Source organism: Lissotriton helveticus, chromosome 3_1 (assembly GCF_964261635.1).
Source record: "Lissotriton helveticus chromosome 3_1, aLisHel1.1, whole genome shotgun sequence".
Taxonomy (NCBI): domain Eukaryota; kingdom Metazoa; phylum Chordata; class Amphibia; order Caudata; family Salamandridae; genus Lissotriton; species Lissotriton helveticus.
This window is the reverse complement of record NC_136061.1, coordinates 1,129,580,271-1,129,595,201: the sequence shown is the minus strand read 5'-3', so window position 1 is coordinate 1,129,595,201 and position 14,931 is coordinate 1,129,580,271.

Below are 14,931 nucleotides of genomic sequence, written 5' to 3'. Positions count from 1 at the left end.
CTCCGACACACAGCGACAAAATGGCATCTATGGCTTCCCTGAAACAGCCAAATATGGGTGCGATGAAAGCCGAGGACTGACAGGGAAAGCCAATTCAGAAGGCAAGTGGCGAATGAGTGCACTTTACTATCCAGATTGAATGAGGAGTGCAGAGGCCCCACCATCCGGGGATGAGATAGGTGTAGCAAGGTCACCGCATTGCCAGTAGAAATCCATCAACATGGGGATGCCCCATTGCAGGTCCGGTATGTGCAGTATCATGCCACCATTTTCATTACTGCCCAATGGTATGGTTCCTTTGTCCCTGAAATACAAAGTGTACAGTGTAAGTTTCCGTACAATTAGGGGTTGCCTCTTTCCCAGCAATCATGTGTACCTATTAATCTCAATGTCCCAGATTTCCTGGCATGGGGCCTCTATGCTTGTGTTGGACCCCCTCTCATGGGACTCATTTCCCCCAGCGTGAATGAGGTAAGCGACCCTGTGCTGGAATTCCATCTCCAGGGTTCACTTGTCATTAAAGAAGGTAGCCCCAAATATGTTAAGGGCCCCCTGAGACCACAGGCAGAGGCGGGAGCAGATGTATTTGTGCACTGGTGCGGTGGTCTTGCTACCTCTAGGAACCTCTTTTCTATGAAGTCCCGGTGCCAAACAGTGTCCTCTCCTATGGTGCCCCTTCTGCGCACCCTATCTACCTGGGATTGGATGTTGCTAGGTTCTATGAAGAGATACTGTGCTATGGGGACAGACTCCTACTGGTGATGTTTAGTATTGCCCCATACGGTTCTACTCTATTGGGTTGGATCTTAGCCCTGAGCCTACATAGGTACAGATGGACGAGGCATTTTGCTCTTTCAGGAGTTATTTCCTGGGATAAGTAAAGCCTTTCTGCGCCTACGGTGTGGGGTATCAGTGAACATATATAACATGGCCTTTTCATAGTTTGAGTGCCCATGGTGACCATGTGTTTCTACCAGGTGTTGTGTATGAGTACGCTGTGCAGTGCACAAGGAATACTAGCGTTTGGTTCAGTGTAGGTGTATGTGAGGCGAGGAGAGGTCTCTGCGTATGCTTTGCAAGAATGTAGAAGTAGAGTTTATGAGATTAGTCATACATCTAGCTTGGGAAGGGATCGAGAGCACTCCAGCTAAATAGAGTGTGCACTGAAATAACAAAAATAAGTAACTTAAAAAGCAATTGTAGGCTATAGGATGGTCTTCAGGTTCGGTGTCTGTTGTCTGGTACCTAAAGATGTCTTGTCTTGATGGAGTGCAGAAAATGTCCCTCAAAGGGTTGTTGACAAAAGTCGATTTGTAGTCTGTGTTACTTGAGTGATTGGCTTGTAAATGAAGCTTTGATCGAAGCAATGGTGGGCCACAGCAGTGTTGTTGCACTTTCAGCTCGATCACAGACCTGTAGGATAAAAGCTGTGGTTTGTAGGTTAGCTTGGAAAACACACATCCTTGTCTGAAACAAATAAATGCATTTACATTTTACCAATGCTCTTGGTGGTTTAATTGAGCAAGGTTTTCCTAATGGGATACTGAAAAGGAAGTGCTAAGATTCTAGGAAGATGGTGAGTTTTAAACCGTTTTAAGAGGTTCTAGGATTTTAGGGGAATGGTGAGTTTTAAACTGTTTTATATTTTGGGTTCCTCCCTCTCCGAGCTACGGTGGGGACAGTACTCTTTACTTGTGGCCTGCTCAGTTTAAAGGTGTGATATTTTGATTGGGGCGAGGTGTCCTTTTGACCTGCATGTGCTGTATGCAATTTCATGGGGAGGTGGATGTTTGAATTTTAGGCTAATATATCCCTTGACACGTGTGCATCCCTTGGGTCTCTGCACTTGGTGTAAAATTTGTTTTTTCTCTAAGTAGGCAGAATTACTGGGTTACACCCTTCTTCTGGAATGGTTGAGAAACTTTGGGCTGCTTTTAGGCTGCTTTGTGAGGGTACTTGTGAGCGGTAACCTGTATTTTTGGGTGTTGCTAATTACAACAAATGATACTGGAGGTGGTTGGAAGGTCGTGTGTGAATCCCCATATGAGCCTGCATGGAAATGGCTGGACCTGTGTTTGTTTGCATTGTTTTTTCAAACCAGAGTCAGGGATCTCGTTGCGACTTTATGTGCTTTGACTGATGGAGGTGACGCTGATTAATATGATGGGTTTTCCTATGGATTGGGGTCAAGTGAACAGGATTTCTTTGGAGTTTTGAGAATATTGCTGCCATTGTGGCCATCACTGCCCTCTGCGTGTTGAGGAACCCCACTCCAAACGCGATGCCAGAGCATGCATCTCATTGTGGAACTAAAAGAGGGCCTTCATTTGAGGTAACCCCTGATGCGGTTAAGACATACATAGCCCACCCAAAATTGGAATTGGGTGAGCGGTCCTGGGTGCCTGATTTTTTACACCAGTAGGGGACCTGCCCTGCTCCGTAACCAGAATGCCCTCCTTGGGGGTGTGGTCAGCCAACCCCTCCCAAAGGGATAAACAGCAGTAGAGGCCCTGGGCCCACTGCTGCTACCCAGATGATGAATTCTAGTGTGGACTCCATGTCGACATAGCATGGCCATCCTGAAGGCTGGCTTTGAAGGCAGGTCAGGAAATGTAACTGAGAGAGTTATGAAAGAGATATGTTGTTTCGGGCGATGGTTTTGGACTTACGGCACGTTTATACCCTATGATTATGCTAGGGCATTGCCTTCACTGACAGTAACCTCACCTTGCCGTGGCTGAGGGTCCAGTCCCTGCTGGACTGAACTCCCTGTCTCTTGCAACAATTGCCCTATGCTCGGCCAACCACCCGGTGGGGTAGCTGACGCCTGATAATCTTGAAGTTGATTCTGTGATGCATGTGCGTTGTTATGAGCTTGGTTTTGGGGGTAGATGCTCTGTGGGGGCTAACCTGGTACTATCCCATTCTGATGGTAGTACATTTTTAGACGGCACCAGTTAGTCATGTGGCCTATTCTGTGACAATAACAGCCTAATATGAGGCTAGTTTGAACCCAACCTCCCTGTCCTTGAGCCACTAAGACTGGATGACTTCCTTCTGGGATCCATAAGCAGAGCCCCCACGAGACAGGCGCCATTTGGACGTTAGCAGTTAATGCCGCCCCCTCAAGTGTGGTCTTTTCAGCTTATGTTGAACCAGTTTGGGGGTGTCTCTCTGGGCCTGCTCCTGCTTTTACCTGTCCTTCTACTGTCTCTTCTGGTAATAGTGTAGTATGTGGACCTATATTTCCCACCAAGGCTTTGTGTCTAGCCCTACTACACTATTTAATCTGTTCTTGATCTTAGTGGGCAGTCTCCTCTTGAGGATGTTGTAGAAGAATGCAACCTGGGGACCCATGTTGGTCCAGGGGTGCCCTATTTCCTGCCACCATCATTCCCTCAGCCTGTCTACGAATTAAGCAAAGAAATGGAGATGATGGATGGAGCACTGAAACTTTTCAGACGCTCGCCCCCAGTCACAGATCTGGGTTGAATCCATCATCATTAGTTAGCTCACTTTGCCAACCCAGTTCAGACTCAGCTACATGTAAATCAGTCTGTACCCTGTGCCTCATAGGAACAGTCAAGTGGTAAACGTAATGGGGCAACCCAGTGTCCCTCAGAACCTGGGTATACGTACTTTAAGGAGAATGTTGGTTCTGTTGGGGTTTCAATTACTTAGAACAAGTAGCAAGAGCTTACATAAAACAAATATGAATGATTTGCAAATAGAGATATAATACACACCAACATTTTTTGAATCAATAATGTATTAATAGAAAATCAAATAATAAAGGCAGTCGCAATTTACAATTTCAATTCCAATATGAAGTACGTGACTGTGATGAAACAGTGACATGTGGTGATTGGTGATAATGATAGTTCACTATATACAGAAACAATTTGTGCAAAGAAAGGGGGGGTGAAGAATTCATAGATGTCCCTATTATTTGCACATTTGCCTAATGATCCAATGACGAATGGGATTTTGATCATAATTGTTGTGTAGACATATGCAATACGCTGATGTTTCGACCCTGTGTATCGCGCAACAGTAGATTTCTAGGCACCGCCTGTGAATAATAAGTTCTGGTTCTGGTAAGAGTTGGAGAATTAATCATAAGGATCTCCACCAGCTGGGTTGGAGCCTCAAAGATATACTGTAATAGAGATCCACCCGTCGGTTGGAGTCGTATTAGTACCAGTCCGATGTGTTTCATGATCTGGAAATGCAAGCCTCCGTCCGTCCGTGATTTCCAAACTAAATCACGAACGGACGGAGGCTTGCATTTCCAAACTGCGATCATGTTGGGCCATAAAGGATCGAAGGATACTCAGCAGACCGGACTGGACAAATACACCCTGTCAAAGCCTGCGGTCCCTAAATCCCACCCGTGGGAGGGGTGAGGCAGATGGGCCCGAACCTGAACGCACCGAGCTGACCCTTACAGGATGTAATGGAGTCTATCTCGGAGTCGTACATCTCTTGAGCAGCGAATGAACACCATCTCTACCGATGTAACTCTCATCAGAGCGGAGATGTCAAAAATCAGCAGGAAAGTCAAACAAATGGAGCTTGTCACTTCTAGCCTTCAGGGGGACGCTACACAACTGCAACAGGATGTCAAGGAACTCCAGGAGTTTTGAAAGCACGCTGAAGATAAACTCGACGACTGCGAAGGCTGCACAAGGAGGAATAACATCCGTATCATTGGAGTTCTGAAAGGGTGAAGGGGCCAGCGGCGGACCTCTTTGTGGAGGACCTTGTTCTCAATCACCTGCAGCCCAAGGGCCTCTCCTAGTTTTTTGTTGTGGAAAGAGCGCAAACAGTGCACGGCTGCGCCCCATCCTGGCCAGGTTGCTTAATTTTAGTGACAGAGACATCATACTCCAAACTGCCAGAGTGGCTCCTCCTCTCCGCTTTCAAAATGCAGAGATCTCCCTCTTTACAGACTTCACCCTGCATGTGCAAAAACAACAGAGGTTATTCCGTGAGGTGCCTCGGGAACTACCTGACTGAAGTATGCCATGCTTTTCCCTGCCAAGCTGAGAGTGGAGGCAGAGGGTAGGGCGTGGTTTTTTGAATGTCCTGAGGAAGCGGCGGAGTATATTGGAGGGCTGGAGAGGTACGAAGGAACATAATGTCGACTGAATGACGTCCAGGACTGCGTCTCTTGCTCGTCTGCCAGTGGGAGGCAGTAGTCTCCAAATGAGCCGGCCCGATCGCATTGTATGTATACCATGTTTGGGGGGGGGTGTGGGGAAGTGCTCCTTTTAGCTGAGACGCATATTAGCTGTGAGTGTATTGTTTGCAGGGTGTTTTTTCCCACCGGGGGCGCTCTAATGACTGATTGTAAGGGGATCAAGGTAGCAGAGCCTTTACCCCCGTAGTTTACTTCTTTTAGTTGAATGCTTGGACAACAGGCACTCTGCATGATTGGTTCGCTGGGCGGTTTGGTGCTTAGAGGGCAGGGGAGCAGGGAGGGGGGTGTTTGGGTTGGGGGTGTTGTTGGGTTTTTCTGGTTTAGAGATGACAGAACTGAACCTGAATGGATAGCGTAGGGAATCACTGACCCACTGGTATCAAACAGCCAGCCCACGCAATGGGATAAGAGCCTAAGGCTTCTCAGCTGGAATGTCAATTGTCTGGGGGATAAAGTAAAGAGCTGTATTGTCTTACAACACATTAAAAGGCACTGGGTAATTCCTGCCAGGCCATTAACAGGTGGGGGTACAAACTGACGGCACACTCAGGGTTCACTTCGGGCTCCAGGGGGTAGGCATCATGCTCAAGAGGTCTTTTCCACCAGCAATATAGCACATGTGGACAGACGACCTGGGCAGATATGCAGCGATCTCTGGGTTGTGGGAGGGCAAAACACTCACATTGATGACAATTTATGTCCCTCGGGCCTACAAGGCCAAACCTTTAAAGATTTGGGGACAATACTTTTGTCACTCCCAGAAGGTCACCTTATAATGGGGGGGGGTTCAATGCAGTTGTGTCGGGGGGGGGGGAGAACGTTATCCTCCAAGCGAAATCGGTTCCTCGCAACAATGGCTCCCAGATTTTATCGGTGCGATAGGCTTGGCGGATGTATGGAGGTCATTTAACCCTACTACGCGCCAGTATGCTTTCCACTCTTGGGCACACATTAGTCTCTCCCACCTAGACTCTCCCACCTTCTAGTGCCGACTTCCCAGACCAGCTGCGTTCTGGAAAAGCACCACCTAACGAGGGGTATATCGGATCACTCCCCCATATGGGCTGAATTGGTCTTGAAGGAAAAGCGGGCGGGCAAGGTTGCACCCATTAACCCCTGGTATCTGCGCAACCCGACGGTCAGGAGGACTCTCCTTCAGGCCATAGACCGCTACTACTCCGAAAATATAGGGTTGGTCGCTTCTGACCAAACTCTCTGGGAGGTTTTTAAGATGGTGCTAAGAGGACAGGCTCTCTCACTTATAGCAGGCGTTTGGAAAGAATATTCCTAATAGACGAGTGCGTGTATCTATCTATTTATATTTTAGAAATGAACACGGGTGCTTTTTATTGGTCGAGGAAACCTTCAGAGACAAGTATTAATTGGAAAGGAAAATCGATTCTGCTAAGGAGTTAGGGAATCGTCCTGTAAATATTCTAATTACTGAACAAATGCGCAATGAGTCTAGCCTTGCCTTATCTGTCAGGAGTTAATTGTTTTCTCAAATGGATTACGTTTTCACATCATGTACCAAGGAATTAATGTAAAGACTAAGGTAACTACATGTTGAATGTCGTCTGTGTTTATTTGTGTTTGCACTTGGGTTATGTAATTGTAAAATTACACAACGGTCTCAGCTGGTATCATACTGTGCTAAGGTCACTTACACATCATATAGCTGTGGTTCAACCCACTACTAGACAATGAATTTTAATGCTATGCGTGAATATTGAAAGTTATAAATGTACAATGTGGTAATGTATTTTCTAAACGAGTTAATCACAAGGTGCCAATAATGGACACAATTTGTGCATGTCTCACAGAGTGTAAAAGCATTGGAATGCACAGGGTTGTTGTCCACGAGGGAGCTCTGTATCAATGCGTGTAGCACTTGGGAAAAGAATGTTGTTGTAAAGGCGCTTCTTGCATCATTTCCAGACTTGATGAAGCCGATTGGTTATCTTGAACCTCGGCGAAACACGTTGGCATGACAAAAGAAGGAAGAAATCTTCAAGAGCCCAATGGATTGTCCTATGTTTTTTTGAGAAAAAGTACTATTGTTGTGATAAGTGGTGTGCTGCGAACATTGTTATAAATTGTGTTCAACGTTTGGAAAGAATAAACGTAATCTTAGATGCATTCCAGTTGCCCGCCATGACGTATAAAATAGCGTCACCTGTGAGGTTCAGTTTTTCCGGAATGTCAAATGAGAGGCATTTTCCAGATATCGGTACACGCGTGAGTAAGTATTTGTTTCGAACTAAACACTATATGGGCCTTAATTATGAAGGCCTTGCGCCGCCGGCGCGTCACTTTTAACATGGGAAAAAGTGACGCACCGGTGGCGCAAGGCTTTAATAAATGAGGCCCTATGTACGTGCACCTTCCATGAAAGGAATTAGGGCTCTTATTTGTAGTGCTCTCGAACGCAGAATTACTTCTCCGATTCAAACGTTTTGGGCGTGTTGTATGAAAGGAATTATGGCTCCCATTCATAGTGCTCTGAAACTTAGTATTATTATATTAAGACCCAGTTTAATCTATCCACTGAATCCCTGGTTCGTAAACATGAAACACCGCACCTATGTACTGTAGGCCACAATATGATCCGTGCTTTTTGAGCCGACACTAGCGGAATGTATCATAGGAATTAAGGCATCTATATTCAGCAGTGTCCAGAAATGTTATACTATTCCTTTAAGACTTAGGCTAATCGATCCTCATCTTCCGGGTCTGTCAACATGCTACAGCTTTAATTTTGCAACTCTGCAGTGAATGGAACAATATACTCTAGGTCTTCTGAGTCCTTACTAGTGCTATTTTATTTTTATAGCTTTAACTTTGCAATTATGCAGTGCATGGAACAATATACTCTAGGTCTTCTGAGTCCTTACTAGTGCTATTTTATTTTTATAGCTTTAACTTTGCAATTATGCAGTGCATGGAACAATATACTCTAGGTCTTCTGAGTCCTTACTAGTGCTATTTTATTTTTATAGCTTTCACTTTGCAATTATGCAGTGCATGGAACAATATACTCTAGGTCTTCTGAGCCCTTACTAGTGCTATCTTATCTTTATAGGCATTTACCAGTCGAATCTTTGAAGTTTGGATTTCTATTCCATCTATCTTCAACATGGGCTTTAGAGCAAGGAAATATACATTTCTTTGTTAGTATAGTCATTTACCATTAGTTAAACCAGGGGCTCTTTAAGATAGATTCTATTTACATGTTTTCATTGTTGTGTTTTTGCTGTAGCAAACAACGCCACTCAATATTATCACCGGAGTAGTTTATTCGAGGATTACCTGTGAGACAACGGTTTTATATTGACGTTATTGTCTACATTATATTAACTGTAAGTACTTACATACAGGGGGTTGACCTGCAACGCCAAAACGTATCTAAATAGATTGGCATCCATTGTGTATATCTTTAAAGCTTTGAAAATGTAGATCTGTTCCTACAGAGTGGCAACACATAACGAAGTAGACGACAGATAGAGTATATACATCAGTGAAGCATTTCCCTCTTAACCTCTGTACAGGTACACCATAGCCTCTATCTTTTTAAGATTGGATAAGACTCAACAGATAGCATCTCATGTCCTATCTGGGCTTAATTTCATTATTTTCTTTCATTTTAATTGCACAGATAAAATAGGTTCTACCTGACGGTCAAAAACCATAAGAAACGTTGACCTCGATTTCAGTACCTAGATCCTCATTTCATGCATAAAAGTAGATAAGTTCACCTTATTTGCTCTCATTTGAGCCTAGCATGAACTACACACGGGTCGGCTATGGAAATCTTTCCATTGGTAGCCATATCAAAAGACCGCAAGGGTTCAGTCCCCTACAGTGGCCTACATATGGCATACACATATTGGCACTGAGGTGTACTGTTCTAAAACATTCCCACTCTTTTGGGATATAAGGAACTACATTTTGAAAGCACAGTGTTGGGTGATTGTATCTGCCATACTGCACTCAAATCCTTGAGACATGTGCTTTTATCTGTTCAATGTTTTTAACATTTATATATATGAGTATTTTCCCTTAAAGCATTGGCACTTAACAAATAGTCCACATTCTTAAGAAGCATGAACTGCTCATAAAAACAGAGTTTCTATTTCAGGCCACGATAACATTTATGTGCATATGTATCCTTAGTCCATGCTTATTGTATATTTGACACAGAGAAAGTTGAGACGGTCCCCCTGATGAGCGGTGAAACCCCAAAACTGATCCTAGGATGCTTGTTTCTGGTCCAGGGAGGACCTGGCTTGGCAGCATGGGCTGGGCTGTTCCCATGCGGCAGAGGGTCAAGACTGATTTCCATATGGCTAGGTCTTAACTGGGATGGGATGTTGAGCAAAAGAATGATTAATTTAACCCAGATATCTTGACTGGAGGTGAATATATGATTTGTTCCACATTCCGTCCATCAATTGGGTGACTTTTGCTTTCTCGCACTAGGTGCGCCGGGTATGCCCAGACATGGGTCCCGGGCTCACTTTCCACTGGATTCAAGCTATCCTGGCTGATGAGGGGTGAAACCCCGAAACCGGTTCTAGGATGCTTGTTTCCGGTCCAGTGAGGACCTGGCTTGGCAGTTGGGGCTGGCCTGGTCCCATGAGGCACAGGGGCAAGGCTGATTTGCATATTGCCAGGTCTTAACTGGGGTGGCATGGTGAGCAAAATAATGATGTATTTATCTCAGATCTCATGACTGGGGGGAATGTTTTGATTTGTTCTGCATTCCATCCATCCATTGTGTGTCTCCTGTCAAGGAATTAAGTCACGGTATCCCCAGTACTCATGCTCTTTGCTATGTCTCGGCAGTCAGGGAATATCTCCCTTAGGGAAGTCCAGATCAGGTGTATGAATGAGTTAACTGCTGCCCCATCATTCTCAGTATGATAAGCCTGACTGCTGGGATGCATGCTCGGGAGAACACCATGTCGGTCTGTCCTGCAATGGGACTGCTGAGCAGACTTGTAATGTCACCTCGAGCTAAATTTACACCAGCTGTGTTCTTTTCAAAGTATGAGATCCATTTTCCATCAACTTCCATCAATGAAGGCAGTTTATTCCTGAGCCCTTCTTTATCATCTGTGCCCAAGGCATGTTCCTGCTGCACCTTTCTACAGTAAAGAACAAATTCTGGCCTGGGGCAGCTCTGTCGGTTCTACCCCAACCTAGTGCTCCCATCATCTCAGGCAATCCTATATGTAGAGGTAGTTCCAGTTTCGATGGCCCCCTCCATGCCAACTGCAGTCCACCCCAATGGCCATGTCTTCGGGTTCGAAGGATCACTCCTCTGTCCAAGGATGACAAAAAGGTCATGCGAAGACCTCGTCCTCTTCTCTGGATACTTTCTCTCTAGGGTTGGTCTGTTTGACTAGTATATTCGGGGGGAGCAGCAGACATCCTTGCGGTCACTCTCATCGGGCATGCATGAAGGTGCCATACTGCTCCTTCTGTGTCTCAATTGTGACCCTGACAGGCTTTCCTGTCTACTAATTTACTGATCAGCCCCTCTCTATGCTGATTACCAGGAGATGTGTGTAACTCAGTTAGGAGCCTTCCTCCCAACTCATCCCTGGGCTCATCTCTATGTGGGACCCAAGATCTCGCTCTTGTTTTCTCCAGGGGAGGGGAGAGGGATGGGGAGGGGGAGTTGTTTCCCCTCCTTGCTGGGCTTCCTAGGCGAGAGCTCTCTCTCACTCTCTCTTGCTCTCTGTTGCTCTCCATCCTTAACTCTCTTCTTTCCTCTAATTCCCACCTGGGTTGCCTCCTTCTGTTAGTGCTACTTGCTGTTTTTCTAGGCAATGTCTTGGCCTAAAACCCACTCCCTGATGTGTCTTCTGTGTCATAGGCCTACCTGGGTGGAGTGTAGTCCACGGCTCGTCCTTTGGAGTCAGACTTTGTGGGACAGGTACTCCCTTCTTCCCCTCCACTGGTGGAATCATCTTGCAGAAGGGCCAAACTGGAGTGGTGTAGTATGGAGTGCAGTTGAGTGGAGTGGCATCAATCAATCAATCAATCATGCCATTTGTATAGCGCACTACTCACCCGGGAGGGTCTCAAGGTGCTTGGGGGGGAGGGGTATGCTACTGCTCGAACAGCCAGGTCTTGGGTTGTTTCCTGAAGGTGAGATGGTCCTGGGTCAGCCAAAGGTGGATGGGGAGGGTGTTCCAAGTCTTGGCAGCCAGGTAAGAGAAGGATCTTCCTCCGGCGGTGGCTCTTCGGATGCGTGGTACGGCTGCGAGGGCGAGGCTGGTGGACCGTAGCTGGCGGGTGGGCGTGTAGAAGGTCAGGCGGTCATTGAGGTACTTGGGGCCCAGGTCGTGGAGAGACTTGTGTGCGTGGGTGAGGAGCCGTAACGTGATCCTCTTGTCGACGGGGAGCCAGTGCAGGTTCCTCAGGTGGCTGGAGATGTGGCTGCATCGGGGGACATCCAGGATGAGTCGGGCGGAGGCGTTCTGGATGCGCTGGAGTCTTTTCTGTAGCTTGGCTGTGGTTCCGGCGTAGAGGGCGTTTCCGTAGTCCAGTCGGCTGGTGACGAGTGCCTGGGTGACAGTCTTCCTGGTCTCGTTCGGGATCCAGCGGAAGATCTTGCGAAGCATACGCAGGGTGTTGAAGCACGATGAGGAGACGGCGTTGACTTGTCTGGTCATCGAGAGGGAGGGGTCCAGGATGAAGCCCAGGTTGCGTGCGTGGCCGGTTGGCTTGGGTGCGGTGCCCAGGGCTGGGGGCCACCAGGAGTCGTCCCAGGCGGAGGGCGAAGATCCCAGGATGAGGACTTCCGTCTTGTCCGAGTTCAGTTTCAGGCGGCTGTCCTTCATCCACTCGGTGACGTCTTTCATCCCTTCGTGTAGGCAGGTTCTGGCGGTGTCGGGGTCTCTGGTGAGGGAAAGGATCAGCTGGGTGTCGTCGGCGTAAGAGATGATGTTGAGGTTGTGCTGGCGTGCGATGGCTGCGAGAGGTTTTATGTAGATGTTGAAGAGGGTGGGGCTGAGTGAAGATCCTTGCGGGACGCCGCAGATGACTTCGGTGGCCTCGGAGCGAAACGGGGGGAGGCGGACTCTTTGTGTTCTTCCGGCGAGGAACGAGATGATCCACTCCAGTGCCTTCTCTTGGATACCGATGTTGCTGAGGCGCTGGACTAGGGTGCGGTGGCAGACCGTGTCGAACGCAGCGGAGAGGTCCAGGAGGATGAGGGCCACTGTTTCCCCCTTGTCGAGCAGGGTCCGGATGTCGTCAGTGGCTGCGATGAGGGCGGTCTCGGTGCTGTGGTTGGCTCTGAAGCCGGACTGCGAGGGGTCGAGGGTTCCGTTCGTCTCGAGGAAGGCGGTCAGCTGTCTGTTGACGATCTTCTCGATGACTTTAGCAGGAAAAGGGAGGAGCGAGATGGGGCGGAAGTTTTTTGAGATCGGAGGTGTCCGCTGTAGGTTTCTTCAGGAGGGCGCTGATCTCGGCGTGCTTCCAGCTCTCCGGGAAGGTGGTGGTGTTGAAGGAGGCGTTGATGATGTTCCGGAGTTGGGGTGCGATGGTGGAGTCGGCCTTGTTGAAGACGTGGTGTGGGCAGGGGTCGGTCGGTGATCCGGAGTGGATGGTGTTCATCGTGCGGGCTGTGTCTTCGGTGGTCACCGTGCTCCAGGTGCGAAGGGTGGCGGTGGGGGGCATTGGTTCGACGGTTGGGTGCGTGGGTGGGGCGCCGAAGCTGTTGTGGATGTCGGTGATCTTGCGGTGGAAGAACGAGGCGAGGGAGTCGCAGAGGTCTTGTGACGGAGTGATGTCGTTGGTGCCGGTGCTGGGGTTGGAGAACTCCTTGACGATAGTGAAGAGCTCTTTGCTGTCGTGGGCGTTGTTGTCCAGTCGTTCCTTCAGGGATTTCTTCTTGGTGGTGCGGATGAGCTGGTGGTGCTTGCATGCAGTGGGGCAGACTGTTGTTGAGTGGCAAAGAGTGTCCTAGAGTGGAGTGGCATAGAAGGGTGGAGAGTGGAGCGTCATGGAGTCAAGTGAAGTGGCCTGGAGTGAAGTGGTGTAGAGCATCATAGAGTGGTGTGGTGCACAGTGGCATAGAGTTTAATTGAGTAGAGTGGCATACAGTGTCCTAAAATGGAGTGGTTTAGAAAGACATGAATTTGAGATTTGCAGAGTAGAGTGGAGCAGAATGTCATAGACTGTGGTACTGTGGGATAGAGTGGTATTTAATAGAGGCTTGTATAGTGGTTTAGAGTGGAGTAGCTTATAATGTAGTAGAGTGATGTAGAGTGGAGTGTCATAGACTGGAGTGTCATGGAGTGGAATGTCATAGAGTGGTGTGGGGTGGAGTGGTGTAGAGTGGAGTAGGGGGATGAAGAGTGGAGTGGGATAGAGTGCCATGGAGTGGCTTAGAGGAGCATAGGGTTGGTGGTTTAGAGTGGAGGGTTGTAAAATAGCGTTTAGTGGAGTGGCATAGAATGGGGTATGTATGGTGTGGTAGTGCACTGCAATTATAGTCAACACATTTTCAATTGAAATGACCATTACATTTGGACTGACATAAAGTTTTACTGATACAACTATAAAGCGCACAAACGATAATATGTGGAAATAGCATCACTATGATCATTTGATCATATTCAAATAAGTGTTTCCAGCACACTACAGAATTACAAAATGTGTTTCATTTGTACTTCCCCAATTCTGATGTATTGTGAAATATTTTCATAGTTTGTTTACAGGCACTTAAAGGCTCCTGCATGCTAAAAAAAAAGAACTTTCCTTTCACACCCCCAGATTGTCAAATAAATCCTCTGACTTTGAAGTCAGTGAAAGAAACGTAAATACCAAACTCCCTCAGAAGACAGAGTATATTTGACCTCTGTCTTTGAATGCACAGCCATTGTGACAAGATAAGAACTCATTTTAAACACATGTTTCAAAAAGGTAGCACTGTTTGCAGAATACAGTAAACAGGGTATGCTCCACAGAAACAAAAATATGCGGGACATCCTAAAACGATTAAAACCAACAAACAGAAAGCAGGTAAATGTGAGTTACAAACCACAAAGCCAATGGTAATCAATCGTCGGAATGCATTTTTTGGTCAGCTTTCAGAATATCCTCAAGAAGTCTTCATCAACCAGACAGCTTCAGTGTCTGGTCGGCTATGACTTAAAAAACGGAAAGAACAAAATAAATAAATATACTTCTCCTTGTTATGTCTGGGTCTGGAAGGCAAAACCATTTCGGTGCAATCCCAGGTTTACTGACCTTAGCAAATATGGGATAGTGTGAAAATTCATCGGGGGATGTGTGGGAATGCTCATGCTCCAACCATGGAACACCTTTCTGATGCAAAGTAATGCAAGGCAGCGCTATTTGCCTTGTGTTACGTTATATTCGCTAACCACACAGAGTGGTTTTGCATGGCTAGGCAAATCCCAGAAAAGGGCTTGCATTGCCTTACACCTACTTGCATCCCGCAAGGACATTCCAGAAAGTCTTTAGTAAATCTGGCCCTTTGAGTACAGATCCCATTCTAGGTACTGCTGGTTCACTTTAGCAATGTAGTATGAGGTTGAACGTCTTCTACAATGACTATTGTTAGGGCAAGCTCTGTTGATAAATTCAGCAACTTTTGATTCTTGCTAAATCTTGTTGTGCACTATTGTTTGTCATTCAGCCAAGGTAGCACTGCAGTTTTTTTTTTACTGGGCATGTGGTTGCATGAA